The following is a 15643-nucleotide window of genomic DNA, read 5'->3' as shown; positions in this document are numbered from 1 at the left end:
CCTTGCCTGTTCCGGAATAAATATCTGACTCCCCGTACCTGCTTCTCCTGTGCGGCGTCGGCCCTTACAGAATCCCAAAGCCATCACACGAAGCCTGGGGGAGCACTAGCGTTCCGGTTGGTGGTGACGTCGGTCCTGGGTCGCCGCCGATAGAACCGGAGGTGCCTAGCCAGCTCGTCAGGCTTCCATGCCCTAACTGGCTCGAGAGGTTTCCTGGTTCCGGTTGGCTCGGCAGGCGCCCATCCCACGTCGGGCCTCAGCCGGATCGTCAGGTCTTGTTCGCCCAGCCGGCTTGTCAGACTGTTCTGTCTCCCCTGGATCCTCGGGCTTCCACGCCGCAGTGGGATCGCCAGGTGTCCACGCCCCTGCCGGTTCGTGGGGAGTTTACCCCCAGCCGGCTTGCCCAGCGCCCATGTCTCAGCCGGCTCGCCCATGTGGGACTCCGGGTAGTGCCCCTAGAGGGGGGGTAATGTCACGCCTGCTCCCGCTCTTCCTCCCCAAGCGCCAGGATCCCCAGCATTACGCACTCAAGCCACCATCAGTACGAATACCTGCCTTCCCCCAGTCACGCGCATCAGTGATCATTGGACTCACGTGGACTCAATTACTTGTGTCATTATCTTCCCTAAATCTGTCTATTCCCAAGCTCTGTTCCCTGCTTCGGGATTAATTGTCTCATGTCCGTGTTGTTCCGACGCTGTTCCTGTCTTGTTTCCTTGTCTGTTCCCGAATAAATGTCTGACTCCCCGTACCTGCTTCTCCTGTCCGGCGTCGGCCCTTACACTAACCATGAAAAACAACCCTCCTCCTCCAAACTTTACAGTTGCACTGTGCATTGGGGCAGGTAGCATTCTCCTGGCATCTGCCAAACCCAGATTTGTCTGTCAGACTGCCAGATGGTGAAGCGTGATTCATCACTCCAGAGAACGTGTTTCCACTGCTCCAGAGTCCAATGGTGGCAATCTTCACACCAGGTGGCATCCTATGACAGTGCCACGTTGAAAGTCACTGAGCTCTTCAGTAAGGCCATTCTACTGCCAATGGTTGTCTATGGAGATTGCATGGCTGTGTGCTCGATTTTATATATCTGTCAGCAACTGGTGTGGCTGAAATAGACGAACCCAATAATTTGAAGCGGTGTCCACATACGTTTTTATATATAGTGTACCTCCGAGAGCTGCTACTGAAAGACAAATGCATGGGGAGAGGAAATCAAGAAGATAGAGGGAGTCACTTATGACCCCACACACACAGTAATGCATTACCCAGGCCAGCCAGCCATGCTGTTAGTGATACCCCATAGATAGGCCTTCCCTCTAAGCAGTCAATGGTCAGTCCTATGGAATGTTCTGTCAGAGGCCCTGCCATGTCAGCGGTCATAAAGATGAAGCCATTTTAGATCTGCAGAGGTTTGGCTGGGCTGTTTTCACAGCTGTGTATAGGGGTCTCCATACGTTGCATAAATGTTGAGAGAATGTTAGTGATCATGATTAAGACGATAGGAAGGAAAAGATACAGATTTTTATTTTCTTTTGGAAAAGTTTTATTATCGCATTTCCTTAAAAACAGCTCATATATATTTTCATTTTTTACACATAAAAACGGCATTTGGATATTACATTTACATTTGTTAAAAAGTACATGCTGTTAAAACCAATAAAAACAACCATAAATAAAAGTGCTTTTCTATGTAAAACATCCAATTGTGTAAAAGCCGTTTAAAATGTGTACAAATGATTTAAGAAAAGTAAAAAAAATTTAAGACATGGAAAACATGTTAAAATGTCACTTTGTTAAAAACTTTTGTACAGGAGCGGGAGCGGGGTAGGTCCTTATCAAACTCGCCTCCTCCTGCTCTTCCGAATCAATCAACGTCCTTCGGGACCCAGGGGAGATCCCTCCCCTAGGCGCATCGCCCTAGGCGCCGCAGCGCTGTCAGGCCGTGGCCGCCGGGACCTTGGGTGTTGTGGGGGACTCCTCGCCTGGGGTCGAGGCCCCCTTTCTTCTGTACCACCCCAGGGCTTCCGTGGCTACCATGGCCACCGCCTGAGGGGTGGTCTCTACTCGTTTCGCTACCATACTGTTCAAAAGCACATGGAAGATGTGCTACACAAAAAAGTGTTAAACAAATCAAAATATGTTTGAGGTTTTAGATTCTTCAAAGTAGCCACTGTCACGGATTCCCCCGGTACTGCTGCTCATTCCGTGTACCAGCTCCGGAGGTCTACGTCACCGGCCTCTAGGCGTCTGAACTGTTTCTTTACGCTCACCTGGTTCCCATTACTCCTGATTAGTAATTGTGTATATATGTGCCCTCTGTTCACCATTGGTTTGTCGGTTATTGTTCCCATGTCCGTTGGTCTTGTGAGTACCTGTGCTTTGTTGTTTCGGCTTTCGTGCTAAGTGTATTGTGTACTCGTTTTTACGGGTCTCGTCCCGTGTATTGTAGTGCACTTGTTATTACGGGTCTCGTCCTGTGTATTTATTAGAGGTTTATTAACCTAGCTCTTTTGTTTTGGTTACATCCCTGTGTCTTTGTATACGTGTTTGTTTTGGGCTTCGTCCCTGTAACTTTCATGGCATGTTGTATTTTTGGGTGGACGATTAAAAACCCCTATTACGTATTCCTGTGCCTGTCTCCAATCATTTATACAACGTGACAGAATAACCAACATTAAATGGAGACAGCGGGAATGGCCCGTCCAACACCGCCGCAACTTCGGCAGCTGCAACTGGCCCTTCCGATGCTGCCGCAACTGGTCCGTCTGACAGCGCCGCAACTTCGGCAGCTGCAACTGGCCCATTCAACACCACTGCAACTGGTCTGTCCGACGCCGCCGCAACATCGGCAGCTGCAACTGGCCCGTCCAACACCACTGCAACTGGCACGTCCAACAACGACGCAACTTCGGCAACTGCAAATGGCCCTGACCAAACCGCACCGCGTCCCTGTGATCGTCATCGAGACCGGTGTTGTCCCGCTGCTAGTGCAGCGCGTTGGGGGGGTACTGTCACGGATTTCCCCGGTACTGCTGCTCATTCCGTACACCAGCTCCAGAGGTCTATGTCACCGGCCTCTAGGCGTCACTGAACTGTGTCTTTGTCGGTTATTGTTCCCATGTCCATTGGTCTTGTGAGTACCTGTGCTTTGTTGTTTCGGCTTTCGTGCTAAGTTTATTGTGTACTCGTTATTACAGATCTCGTCCCGTGTATTGTTGTGCACTTGTTATTACGGGTCTCGTCCCGTGTATTTATTAGAGGTTTAACCTCGCTCTTTTGTATGGGTTATATCCCTGTGTTTTTGTATATGTGTTTGTTTTGGGCTTCGTCCACATGCCTTTCATGGCATGTTGTATTTTTGGGTGGAGTATGAAAACCCCCTATTATGTATTCTTGCGCCTGTCTCAATCATTTATACAGCGTGACAGCCACCCTTTGCCTTGATGACAGCTTTGCACACTCTTGGCATTCTCTCAACTAGCTTCATGAGGAATGCTTTTCAACAGTCTTGAAGGAGTTCCCACATATGCTGAGCACTTGTTGGCTGCTTTTCCTTCACTCTGCGGTCCGACTCATCCCAAACCATCTAGTGCAGCACTCCATCACTCTCCTTGGTCAAAAATCCTTACATAGCCTGGAAGTGTCATTGTGTCATTGTCCTGATGAAAAACAATTGATTGTCTCACTAAGCGCAAACCAGATGGGATGGCATATCGCTACAGAATGCTGTGGTAGCCATGCTGGTTAAGTGTTCCTTGAATTCTAAATAAATCACAGACAGTGTCACCTGCAAAACACCCCCTGTCACACCCTGATCAGTTTCACCTGTCCTCGTTATTGTCTCCACCCCCTCCAGGTGTCACTTGTTTTCCCCAGTGTATTTATCCCTGTGTTTCCTATCTCTCGGTGTCAGTTCGTTTTGTATGTTTCCAAGTCAACCAGGGCTTTTTCCTGTTATCCTGCTTTTTGCATTCTCCTTTTTCTAGTCCTCCCGGTTTTGACCCTTGCCTGTTACTGTTCCCGCCTGCTTGATCATTCTGCCTGCCTTGACCATGAGCCTGTCTGCCACTCTGTACCTCCTGGACTCTGATCTGGTTTTTACCTTTTTGCCTGTTCACGACCATTCTCTTGCCTACCACTTTGATTATTAATCCATTCTAAGACTCCAACCATCTGCCTCCTGTGTCTGCATTTGGGTCTCGCCTTGTGCCTTGATACTATCACACCTCCTCTTCCATTCTTCTCGGTGGGAACCACACATCCGGAGATCATCCGTTCACCTACTCTGTGTCTCACAAAGACACGGCGGCTGGAACCAAAAATCTCAAATTTGGACTCATCAGACCGAAGGACAGATTTCAACTGGTCTAATGTCTATTGCTCATGTTTCTTGGCCCAATCAAGTCTCTTCTTATTATTGGTGTACTTTTAGTAGTGGTTTATTTGCAGCAATTCAACCTGACTCACGCAGTCTCCTCTGAACAGTTGATTTTGAGATGTGTCTTACTTGAACTCTGTGAAGCATTTATTTGGGCTGCAATTTCTGAGGCTGGTAACTCTAATGAACTTATCCTCTGCAGCAGAGGTACATCTGGAACTTCCTTTTCCTGTGGTGGTCCTCATGAGAGCCAGTTTCATCATAGCGCTTGAAGGTTTTTGCGACTGCACTTGAAGAAACTTTCAAGTTCTTAACATTTTCCAGATTGACTGACCTTCATGTCTTAAAATAATGATGGACAGTCATTTCTCTATGCTTATTTGAGCTGTTCTTGCCATAATATGGACTTGGTCTTTTACCAAATAGGGCTATCTTCTGTATACCACCTCTACTTTGTCACAACACAACTGATTGGCTCTTAAGAAGGAAAGAAATTGCACAAATTAACTTTTAATAAGGCACACTTGTTAATTGAAATGCATTCCAGGTGACTACCTCATGAAGCTCCCGAGTGGCGCAGCGGTTTTAGGCACTGCATCTCTGTGCTCTAGGCGTCACTACAGACCTTGGTTTGATCCTGGCCTATATCACAACGGGCGGTGATTGGGAGTCCCATAGGGCGGCGCACAATTGGCCCAGCGTCGTCCGGGTTAGGGTTTTGCCTGGGTAGGCCGTCATTTTAAATAAGAATTAGTTCTTGGTAGAAAGAGGAGGAAGGGAAACACTACTAAGGTACACAATAGTAAATGTTGGTAGACAGAAGGTGCTCTTTGGTAAAAGGGGTGAATTGGTCATCAAAAAGAAAGGAGGACCAAGGCACTCTTCATATAATTAATAAAAATGCCTTCAATAGAAACAAAGTTTGAAAAATCCGACGCGTTTCGGCTGCATGGCCATCGTCAGGGAGTTTTGAATTTGTTCTTAACTGACTTGCCTAGTTAAATAAAGGTTGAGAGAATGCCAAGAGAGTGCAAAGCTGTCATCAAGGCAAAGGGTGGCTACTGTTTAACACTTATTTTTTTGGTTACTACATGATTCCATTAGTGTTATTTCACAGTTTTGATGTATTCACTATTATTCTACAATGTAGAAAATAGTTAAAATAAAACCCTAGAATGAGTAGGTGTGTCCAAACTTTTAACTGGTACTGTACATGCAAAAGAAAGAGACCCTATTGTCACGTCAACCAGCTGTCTAACAGCACAATAACACAAGATCTCCAGGAATCTAAATATAAACGATGTGCTTCTATTGTTCTTTATATGTTAGAGGCCTGGCATGGAAGGAATGCTAGGTTATGGTGGGGTGGGCCCTGTCAGGTGTTGTCACAGGTGTGTGACAACATGGATGGGCACATTTCTTCCATTGGTCCCGCTCCTCAGTGAAGGACTGTTTAATGCCACATAAAAAGGAGTAGGTGGGGGAGGCTAGGGGGTGGGGGGGAGCTAGCATTCAAGGGTAGTGCCTTATTGCTTCCTCTCTCGCTCTCACACACACAACACACGCCCAAACCCCCTGTCCCACATAAGAGAGAGACACCATTGTAAATACAACCCATATTTATGTTTATTTATTTTCCCTTTTGTACTTTAACTATTTGCACATCGTTACAACACTACATATAGAAATAATATGACATTGGAAATTCTTTTGGAACTTCTGTAAGTGTAATGTTTACTGTTAATTTTTATTCTTTATTTCACTTTGGTTTATTATCAACTTCACTTGCTTTGGCAATGTTAACATATGTTTCCCATGCCAATAAAGCCCTTAAATTGAAAATTGAATTGAATAGAATTGACAGAGAGAGACAGTGTTAAGAGACAACATGTGTTCATTGTGCAAATGTATTTATGTTTTCAATAAAAATCCAACACGAGATATAGTTTACATGTTGTCAAAAGTCTAAGCCAACCCTGTCTGTTTTTCCACATAGTTGCACACTCGTAGGTTTTATTGCTAAACAACCAACCTGTCTGTAGAGCTCCTATTAGTATTCTAATTCCGAATTCTATGTGTTTGTGTTTGAGAGATTGCGCTCTATGTTTGTGTGTGCATGCTAGAGTGTGTGTGTGATAGTGTGTGCTCGCGCTCGTGTGTGTGTGTGCAGTATGATAAACTGTGACCTTTCCTTGGTGTTGTGGTGAGCCTAATGGTTGCCCTCCATGCCCCAGCTGCTCACAACTCAAGGTGTCTGACTTTAGTAAATGGAGGGGTATTTTTAACCTAGCCACACCATGCCCGGCCCTGGGCCTAGCGTCTGGGAGCACCACAGGAGGAATGGAGAGAGAGAGAGAGAGGAGGAGAGGCGAGGAGAAGTGGGGCTGGCGGGTTGGCACGCATTGCTGGCAGTACTCAAGTTCCTGATAGCTTTCAGTGGACCCTTTGATGTGCTCTAGCCGCCCCCGTCCCCGTCCCCGTCCCCATTCCCCCTGACTTCACCTCGCAGGAAATTGCCTTCTGTCCGCTGCCACAGCAGATAAATGAAGAGGGAGAAGGGGCTAGGGGCACCGTCACCAGCCGACCTGGCCTGTCTCACACCGCGGCCTGCAGTATGTTAGCAGTGTGTTAGCCGCGTGTGCCACCATCGGGTACCCACCGCCTCTCCTTTCCAAGACAGGACCATATACAGTGCAGTCGGAAAGTATTCAGACCCCTTGACTTTTTCCACATTTTGTTACATTGGAGCCTTGTTCTAAAATGGATTCAATTGTTTTTCCGTCATCAATCTACAGACCACATTTTCTTGCCATTTCATTAGTTTAACAGAGCGTTTCCTAAAAGTTAAAATATTGTTGCATTTCATTTACATTTTGATAATTTTCTAGGAATGTTCTCCAACTAGTTTGACATTGGGAATCTTCTCAAATAGTTACTCTGTGGGAATTTCAGTTCTTCAGCATAACTTTTCCTACAGGTTTCCTCGTGGTTCTATTTAAAACCTCTACAGGATGGGTGTCCCTAAACCGGAACAGTTGTTGCTAACGTGCGCTAATGTGACTAGAATGACGTTGCATACACCAGCCAACTTTCCGGGACATAGACATGTCTTATATGGACAGAAAGCTTCAATTATTGTTAATCTACCTGCAATGTCCAATTAACAGTAGCTATTACAGTGAAAAAACACCATGCTATTGCTTGAGGAGACTGCACAACAACAAAAAACTTTTATCACGGCAACTGGTTTGATACATTCACCTCTGAAGGTAAATAATGTACTTACATTCAGTAATCTTGCTCTGATTTGTCATCCTGAGGGTCCCAGAGATGAAATGTAGCATAGTTTTGTTTGATAAAATACATTTTTATGTTCAAATGTAGGAACTGGGTTCTACATTTTGACCCCACTGCTTTCTCTGGCTCCACACCCACCCCGTCCGGCCATCTAGATGTGTGAAAGTTAGTGTATAAGCTAATGACCCATCATGTATGACATTTGTGGGAGTGTGTAAACTTACATTTTGTATTACCATAGCATATGTTTATGTTCTCTATAGTTATGTACTTGAAAATATATCAATTGGCCAATTCAGCACATTTGGGCAAACTCCTGACAGACTTGATACAAAATATTGTGCAGTAATTTAATTAGTCACTGGATCAGTGAAACTTTGCACACACACTACTGCCATCTGGTGGCCAAAATCGAAATTAAGTATGGCCTTTCTCTTGCATTTCAAAGATGATAAAACAAAAAAAGGCATGTTTTTTTGTTTATTTGATCTTTTACCAGATCTAATGTGTTATATTCTCCTACATTAATTTCACATTTCCACAAACTTCAAAGTGTTTCATTTCAAATGGTATCAAGAATATGCATATCCTTGCTTCAGGTCCTGAGCTACAGGCAGTTTGATTTGGGTATGTCATTTAAGGCGAAAATTGAAAAAAAAGGGTATGATCCTTGAAGTCATGCTCTCAAATTGTTCTGAGAACATTAAGAAAACCACAAGAAAACTTTAGTAATGTTCAGAGAACGTTCTGAGAATGTTATTTGAAAACGTTCCATTCTCAGCATTAACAAAACTCTCTATCCTCTATCTTATTAATTATGTTCAGGTTTGTTGGCCGTGCCCACTAATTGGCCCGACCACAGTGGACTAATTCCATGGACAGAGAACAGAAGATCATAGTATCGAATCTCACTGACGCGGGGTCACAATAAAAAATACATGTGTTTGCATGATTAATGCCGAAGCAAATGTATTTCCATGTATCCTTTCTGTACTTGGACTTCAAAACAGTTAACCCAAACTAAGCTAGCATTATTATTAAAAATCTTATTGAAACATGTTCTCAGAACGTTATTTCATTACCTTCAAATAACCAATAATATAACATTAATAAAACCTTCTAGGAAAACATTCAGGGAACCAGAGTAAATGTTCTCAGAACCTCTCTGCAACCTAAAAATGAACGTTCCCAGAACAGGCTAAAGTTTCGCTTCTGTTCTCAGGACGTTTAAAAAACATTCCGTTTTACCGGTCAGGAAACTTATGGCTTCATTACCTGAACCAATGGGAAACCAAAAACGTACATTCCCACAACTTCCAAGGAACCAAATGTGCTAGCTGGGTATGCATGCAATAGAAACCTCTGATAGAGATACTGTAACTACTCTATGCTCTCAGCAATAACATCACGTCACATCAAATGACATCAGAGACTGAAAGAGTGAGATTCCTGCTGTCTTTCCACAGAGACCGTCTGAGAATGTTGGGACTCAACGTGTCTAAGAGGGGTCGCTCACGCAATGGGACCCCAATGGCACTTATGGGTATTGAAGGGACAATACTTAGGGGAAGCTGCGTTGAGCGTGTTTGTGTGTGTCTGTGTGTATGTGCGTGTGTACACGAGTGAGGTCATGTGTGTGTGAGATCATGGACGCGTGGAGCGAGTTGTCTCAGACAACAACTATTTGATTAGTGCTACATGAAACAGGGCTCGTTCCTGCCGGAGAAATGACGTCACCCCCAGTGGAACTCTTTGGGGCTACTCCACCCTCACCCCCTATACTATAGGCTAGGAGACGTTATGCTAGGGGCCTCCAGAAGGAGAAGCTAGTATGTCATTATACTACGACACATGGATGATTCCTATGGCGCTATGACATGTTAATGTCTTCAACCCATTTTGCTGTATCTTCTCTCATATCGTCTTTCGAACTTCAAATCAGGTATGTCCATGATCCTAGGGTCATTCTTTATGTGGTCTCTTCAAGACAGTAAAGCAATATAGGTTTGTTTATTTGTGATCTACATAAAGAAGAGGTTTATGTGAGACTCATGGGTTTGATTATTTGATTACTCTGTGCCGAATACAGGCCTATACTGAGCCATGTGGGGGTCTGGCCAATGAGAAATGTGTGTGCGGGTATTTAGGTCCATGTTGATTCAGGAAAGTGTTGCTGTTGATGGGAGCTATCCTGGACGTGGTGAGTGAGGTGAGCAAGAACCCTGTGGCCTCTCGACCTAGCATGCACGCACGCACACTCTCTTTATTACCACCAGCACCATGATTCCTCCATCCTCCCTGAGCTGTAGCAGACCCCCCCCTTCAGAATCCCTGGGGGTCCCTGATTGACAGGCCGTGAAGATACACCAACACGGTCTCCATTTAGCTCAAGAGCCACCTCCCTCCGACTCCTCTTCTCCCTCCCTCCCTGCTCCCCCATTGTCTCATGAGAAAACACACTTGAGCCAAAGTGTTTCAGAGCAGGAAGTTTCCCGGGGAGAGAAGGTTTCGTTTCGGGTCAATGTGTACCGCTGCGGCGGACGGTGCTTTTGGGGAGGTCAGGGCATGCAGAGAGGAGGTGACGGGTGCGTGTTGGAAGCTGCTGAACATTGGGGAGAAGTGAAGGTGGAGGGTGGGTGGAGGTAGGGGTATTTTATTTATTTAACCTTCATTTAACTAGGCAAGTCAGTTAAGAACAAATTCATATTTACAATGAGGGTCTACCAAACCCTAACCCAATTGTGCGCCGCCCTATGGGACTCCCATTCACTGCCAGTTGTGATACAGCCTGGAATCAAACCAGGGTCTGTAGTGACGCCTCTAGCACTGAGATGCAGTGCCTTAGACTGCTGCGCCACTCAGGAGCCCTAGAGGTAGGGAGGGAAAGTTGAAGGTGGGTGGGGTGGAGGTCGGGGTGTTTAGTCCTGAGAGGAAAGTGCAGGTAGGGAGGGAAAGTGGAAGGCGGGTGGGGTGGCGGTAGGGGTGGAGGTGGGGTCGAGGTAGGGGTGAAAGTGGAGGGTGGGTGGGGTGAAGGTAGAGGTGTTTAGTCCTGAGAGGAAACATTAGCAAAGCGAGGAGGAAATGCTGCCAAATTAACTTCTCACCCTTTCAATCACACCCATAGGAGTTACTGCCCCACTTTAATTCTGCCGATCTGGCTTTTTTTGGGAGGAGTGGAGGGTGTTCATTTTTTTCTCTTTTTTGGGGGTACCACACTGGGGAGAGACATTGCACCCTCACACCAACCTGAGGTTCGCCCCTCTGACCCTAACCCCCCCAACCCCCGGCACCCTCCATGCACCCACTCGGCAACCGCAGACTACAAGCAGAACCACTTCAGCCAATCCGCTGCCAGGACCGCCCTCTTACTTCTGCTCTCGGCCAATGAGAAGAGAGGGAAAGCTTCAAACATGTCTGTCCAAAACAGGCTAAATCGATCTCATACTTTAGTAAATTAATCTACTCCCAAACAAGAGCCAGTGAATCAGTCCATGGAGAGAACAGAAAAACACTTTCCTCTCAATGCTTCTCATTATCCAAGAATGACAGAAAATGCATTCATGTGGTTTGAAAAGATCACCAGAAAGGAACAGAACAGCAGATGGATGGTTTGTCGTGACTGCTGCTTTTCTCAGCTCATGCATATGCTCCAGTACCAACAACATGGGCTGGAGTGCGGTAACAGAACGTTTCAAACCTCTCTCCGTACTCCCTCTTCTTCTCTTCTCCTCCCCTCTCCCACCTCCCTCTTACACACAGGCATACCTGCCTAATTTGCTTGTATTTGTGCATTTTCTTCCCCCCTCCCTTCTCTCCCCCTTTTCCTCACAATTTCTCTCTTTCTACAGATCAGATGAGGTGGTTGGTTTGTCCTTCTGTTCCAGCTCCCTTTGCTTGGAGAATAGATGATTGCGGTCATTCTCCAAGACAAATGTAACTTTTCTGGATGCTCTAAATCTATTTAGGCACATTTAACAGTGTTAATTATTGTGGGGCCCGACAGGGGACTGTGGAGCTTTCTTTGGTCAGGGCCTTTAATAACATTGACTGCAATGAGAAGCAGATGCTGATCCGCTTGGTACCTTTGAAAGAAGACATTTGAGTCGCTCTCCTTCTAATTTATGAGCCCCCCTCCACATCTGGAATTCTTTATAATTAAAACATAAAACCCAAAGTTCTACTTCCACCTGTCAAACGTTGAGAAGATGAACACAGTAATGGGCTTCTCCGCCATCGGTGAAGTGGTGGTGGAGGTTTTATTTTTTGGAGGTGGGGGTTGTATACAGGGCCTGTGTTTCAGTGCTTTGCCTCTAGCATTGCTGTGGGAGCTAAAGTACATCCAGACAGTACAGATGCTCAGAGACCTAGGTCCCTCAGGTTAACAGCCATGGCACATTCATTCAGGGTTTCTCTATTTTCGTTCCAAAAGGCTCATGTTTCCTTTTGGAAGATCAATTATACCCAGACAGAGAATTAGACAACAACATGAACAAATGTTAATTCTCATACGGTTTCCTTTAAACCTGTACTTCACAAGCTTTGGTGCTGAGGGAAAACATGAGTAGAGGCTAAAGCATTCTCTAACACTAATAGGATGGAAACAGAGATTTCCGGTTCTGATCTCTCAAAGATTCCGGAAACATCACAGTTAAGCTTAACAGATTTGCTAACTCCTTTTATTAGCTAATAATGAAAGCAAAAAATATGGATTTGCCACGGCTGGTGAATAACATCATTGCTCATCAATAAGAACCTACAGAAGTTAGGGGTGTCACCTGGGTGTGGGTGCGCGTGCGTGTGTGTGTGTGTATGTCCGGGCGAACAGAGCTCAAAGCCTCTCAAACCTGTAGCCCCCTTCATTAAAAGGATTTAAGATCCAGCACCCAGAAGATTAATTTTATTTGTCTTTTCTTCCCCCCCCCACCCTCGCCTCATTGGAGTGCGAGACAAAGGCAGCTGTAAGAAGGGTTCTGGAAGAGGGAGAGGAAGCTGGCCAAGGTTGGAGAGTGCAGCTTGTGCAGCTAATCCTTCTGTGAACACGGCCATGTGGACAGCATTCCTGCCATTTTCTCCACTATTACCAGATCGCCGTAATTAAGTCTTCAGCGTTAACAGGTCGGCCGGGCCTGACCAGGGAGAGAGCTAATCTACTGCAACGTTCTGTGGCTACTGGGGGGTGGGCTGCTGTTGGAGTCAATACATACGGTACACACACACAAACGTATTCACACATACTGTATACAGTGGGGCAAAAAAGTATTTAGTCAGCCACAAATTGTGCAAGTTCTCCCACTTAAAAAGATGAGAGAGGCCTGTAATTTTCATCATAGGTACACTTCAACTATGACAGACAAAATGAGGGGAAAAAATCCAGAAAATCACATTGTAGGATTTTTAATGAATTTATTTGCAAATTATGGTGGAAAATAAGTATTTGGTCACCTACAAACAAGCAAGATTTCTGGCTCTCACAGACCTGTAACTTCTTTAAGAGGCTCCTCTGTCCTCCACTCGTTACCTGTATTAATGGCACCTGTTTGAACTTGTTATCAGTATAAAAGACACCTGTCCACAACCTCAAACAGTCACACTCCAAACTCCACTATGGCCAAGACCAAAGAGCTGTCAAAGGACACCAGAAACAAAATTGTAGACCTGCACCAGGCTGGGAAGACTGAATCTGCAATAGGTAAGCAGCTTGGTTTGAAGAAATCAACTGTGGGAGCAATTATTAGGAAATGGAAGACATACAAGACCACTGATAATCTCCCTCGATCTGGGGCTCCACGCAAGATCTCACCCCGTGGGGTCAAAATGATCACAAGAACGGTGAGCAAAAATCCCAGAACCACACGGGGGGACCTAGTGAATGACCTGCAGAGAGCTGGGACCAAAGTAACAAAGCCTACCATCAGTAACACACTACGCCGCCAGGGACTCAAATCCTGCAGTGCCAGACGTGTCCCCCTGCTTAAGCCAGTACATGTCCAGGCCCGTCTGAAGTTTGCTAGAGAGCATTTGGATGATCCAGAAGAAGATTGGGAGAATGTCATATGGTCAGATGAATCCAAAATAGAACTTTTTGGTAAAAACTCAACTCGTCGTGTTTGGAGGACAAAGAATGCTGAGTTGCATCCAAAGAACACCATACCTACTGTGAAGCATTGGGGTGGAAACATCATGCTTTGGGGCTGTTTTTCTGCAAAGGGACCAGGACGACTGATCCGTGTAAAGGACAGAATGAATGGGGCCATGTATCGTGAGATTTTGAGTGAAAACCTCCTTCCATCAGCAAGGGCATTGAAGATGAAACGTGGCTGGGTCTTTCAGCATGACAATGATCCCAAACACACCTCCCGGGCAACGAAGGAGTGGCTTCGTAAGAAGCATTTCAAGGTCCTGGAGTGGCCTAGCCAGTCTCCAGATCTCAACCCCATAGAAAATCTTTGGAGGGAGTTGAAAGTCCGTGTTGCCCAGCAACAGCCCCAAAACATCACTGCTCTAGAGGAGATCTGCATGGAGGAATGGGCCAAAATACCAGCAACAGTGTGTGTGAACCTTGTGAAGACTTACAGAAAACATTTGACCTCTGTCATTGCCAACAAAGGGTATATAACAAAGTATTGAGATAAACTTTTGTTATTGACCAAATACTTATTTTCCACCATAATTTGCAAATAAATTCATTAAAAATCCTACAATGTGATTTTCTGGATTTTTTTTCTCATTTTGTCTGTCATAGTTGAAGTGTACCTATGATGAAAATTACAGGCCTCTCTCATCTTTTTAAGTGGGAGAACTTGCACAATTGGTGGCTGACTAAATACTTTTTTGCCCCACTGTATGTACTCACACTGTCACGTTCCTGACCTTGTTTTCCTTTTGTATAGTTGTGTTTAGTGGGTCAGGACGTGAGCTGGGTGGGCAGTCTGTGTTGTTTGTTCTATGTTAAGTGTCATTGTTAATTGACCTTGTATGGTTCTCAATCAGAGGCAGGTGTTTGACGTTTCCTCTGATTGAGAACCATATATAGGTAGGTTGTTTCACATTGTTTGTTGTGGGTGGTTGTCTCCTGTATCTCGTGTCTGTATTCGTGCCACACGGGACTGTTTGTCGGTTCGTTTCTCTTTTGTCATTTTGTTTCGTTAGTGTTCCGTTTATTTTGTTAATAAATAATCATGGACACAAACCACTCCGCATATTGGTCTGATCCTTCTCGCCTCTCCTCCTCGTCCGAGGAGGAGGATTACGATGACCGTTACAGAACCACCCACCAAACAAGGATCAAGCAGCGTGTAAAGCAGCAACGGGAGCAGCGCATAAGGGACTCGTGGACTTGGGAAGAGATCCTGGACGGCAAAGGACCCTGGGTTCAGCCAGGAGAATATCGCCGTCCCAAGGCGGAGTTGGAGGCAGCGAAGGCAGAGAGGCGCTGGTATGAGGAGGCAGCGCGGCGACGCGGTTGGGATCCTGTGAGTCAGCCCCAAAAATGTCTTGGGGGGGGGATAAAAGGGAGTGTGGCGAAGTTAGGTAGGAGACCTGCGCCTACTCCCTGTACTTACCGTGGAGAGCGAGAGTACGGGCAGACACCGTGTTACGCAGTAGAGCGCATGGTGTCTCCTGTACGTGTGCATAGCCCGGTGCGGTACATACCAGCTCCTCGTATCGGCCGGGCTAGATTGAGTATTGAGCCAGGTGCCATGAAGCCGGCTCAACGCGTCTGGTCTCCAGTGCGTCTCCTCGGGCCGGCTTACATGGCACCAGCCTTACGCATGGTGTCCCCGGTTCGCCTACATAGCCCAGTGCGGGTTATTCCACCTCCCCGTACTGGTCGGGCTACGGGGGGAATACAACCAGGTAAGGTTGGGCAGGCTCAGTGCTCAAGGGAGCCAGTACGCCTGCACGGTCCGGTATTTCCGGCACCACGCACCAAGCCTCCTGTGCGTCTCCAGAGCCCTGTTCCTCCTC

At 46.1% G+C, this 15643-nt stretch overlaps 1 pseudogene; it reads left to right on the top strand.

The window, feature by feature from the left end:
• The first annotated feature begins 2693 nt into the window (after positions 1-2693).
• Positions 2694-15643, top strand: part of LOC139563774 (phospholipase DDHD1-like) — an 87006-nt pseudogene continuing 74056 nt past the window's right edge.

Source organism: Salvelinus alpinus, chromosome 34 (assembly GCF_045679555.1).
Source record: "Salvelinus alpinus chromosome 34, SLU_Salpinus.1, whole genome shotgun sequence".
Lineage (NCBI taxonomy): Eukaryota > Metazoa > Chordata > Actinopteri > Salmoniformes > Salmonidae > Salvelinus > Salvelinus alpinus.
This window is presented reverse-complemented; position numbering and strand designations above follow the sequence as displayed.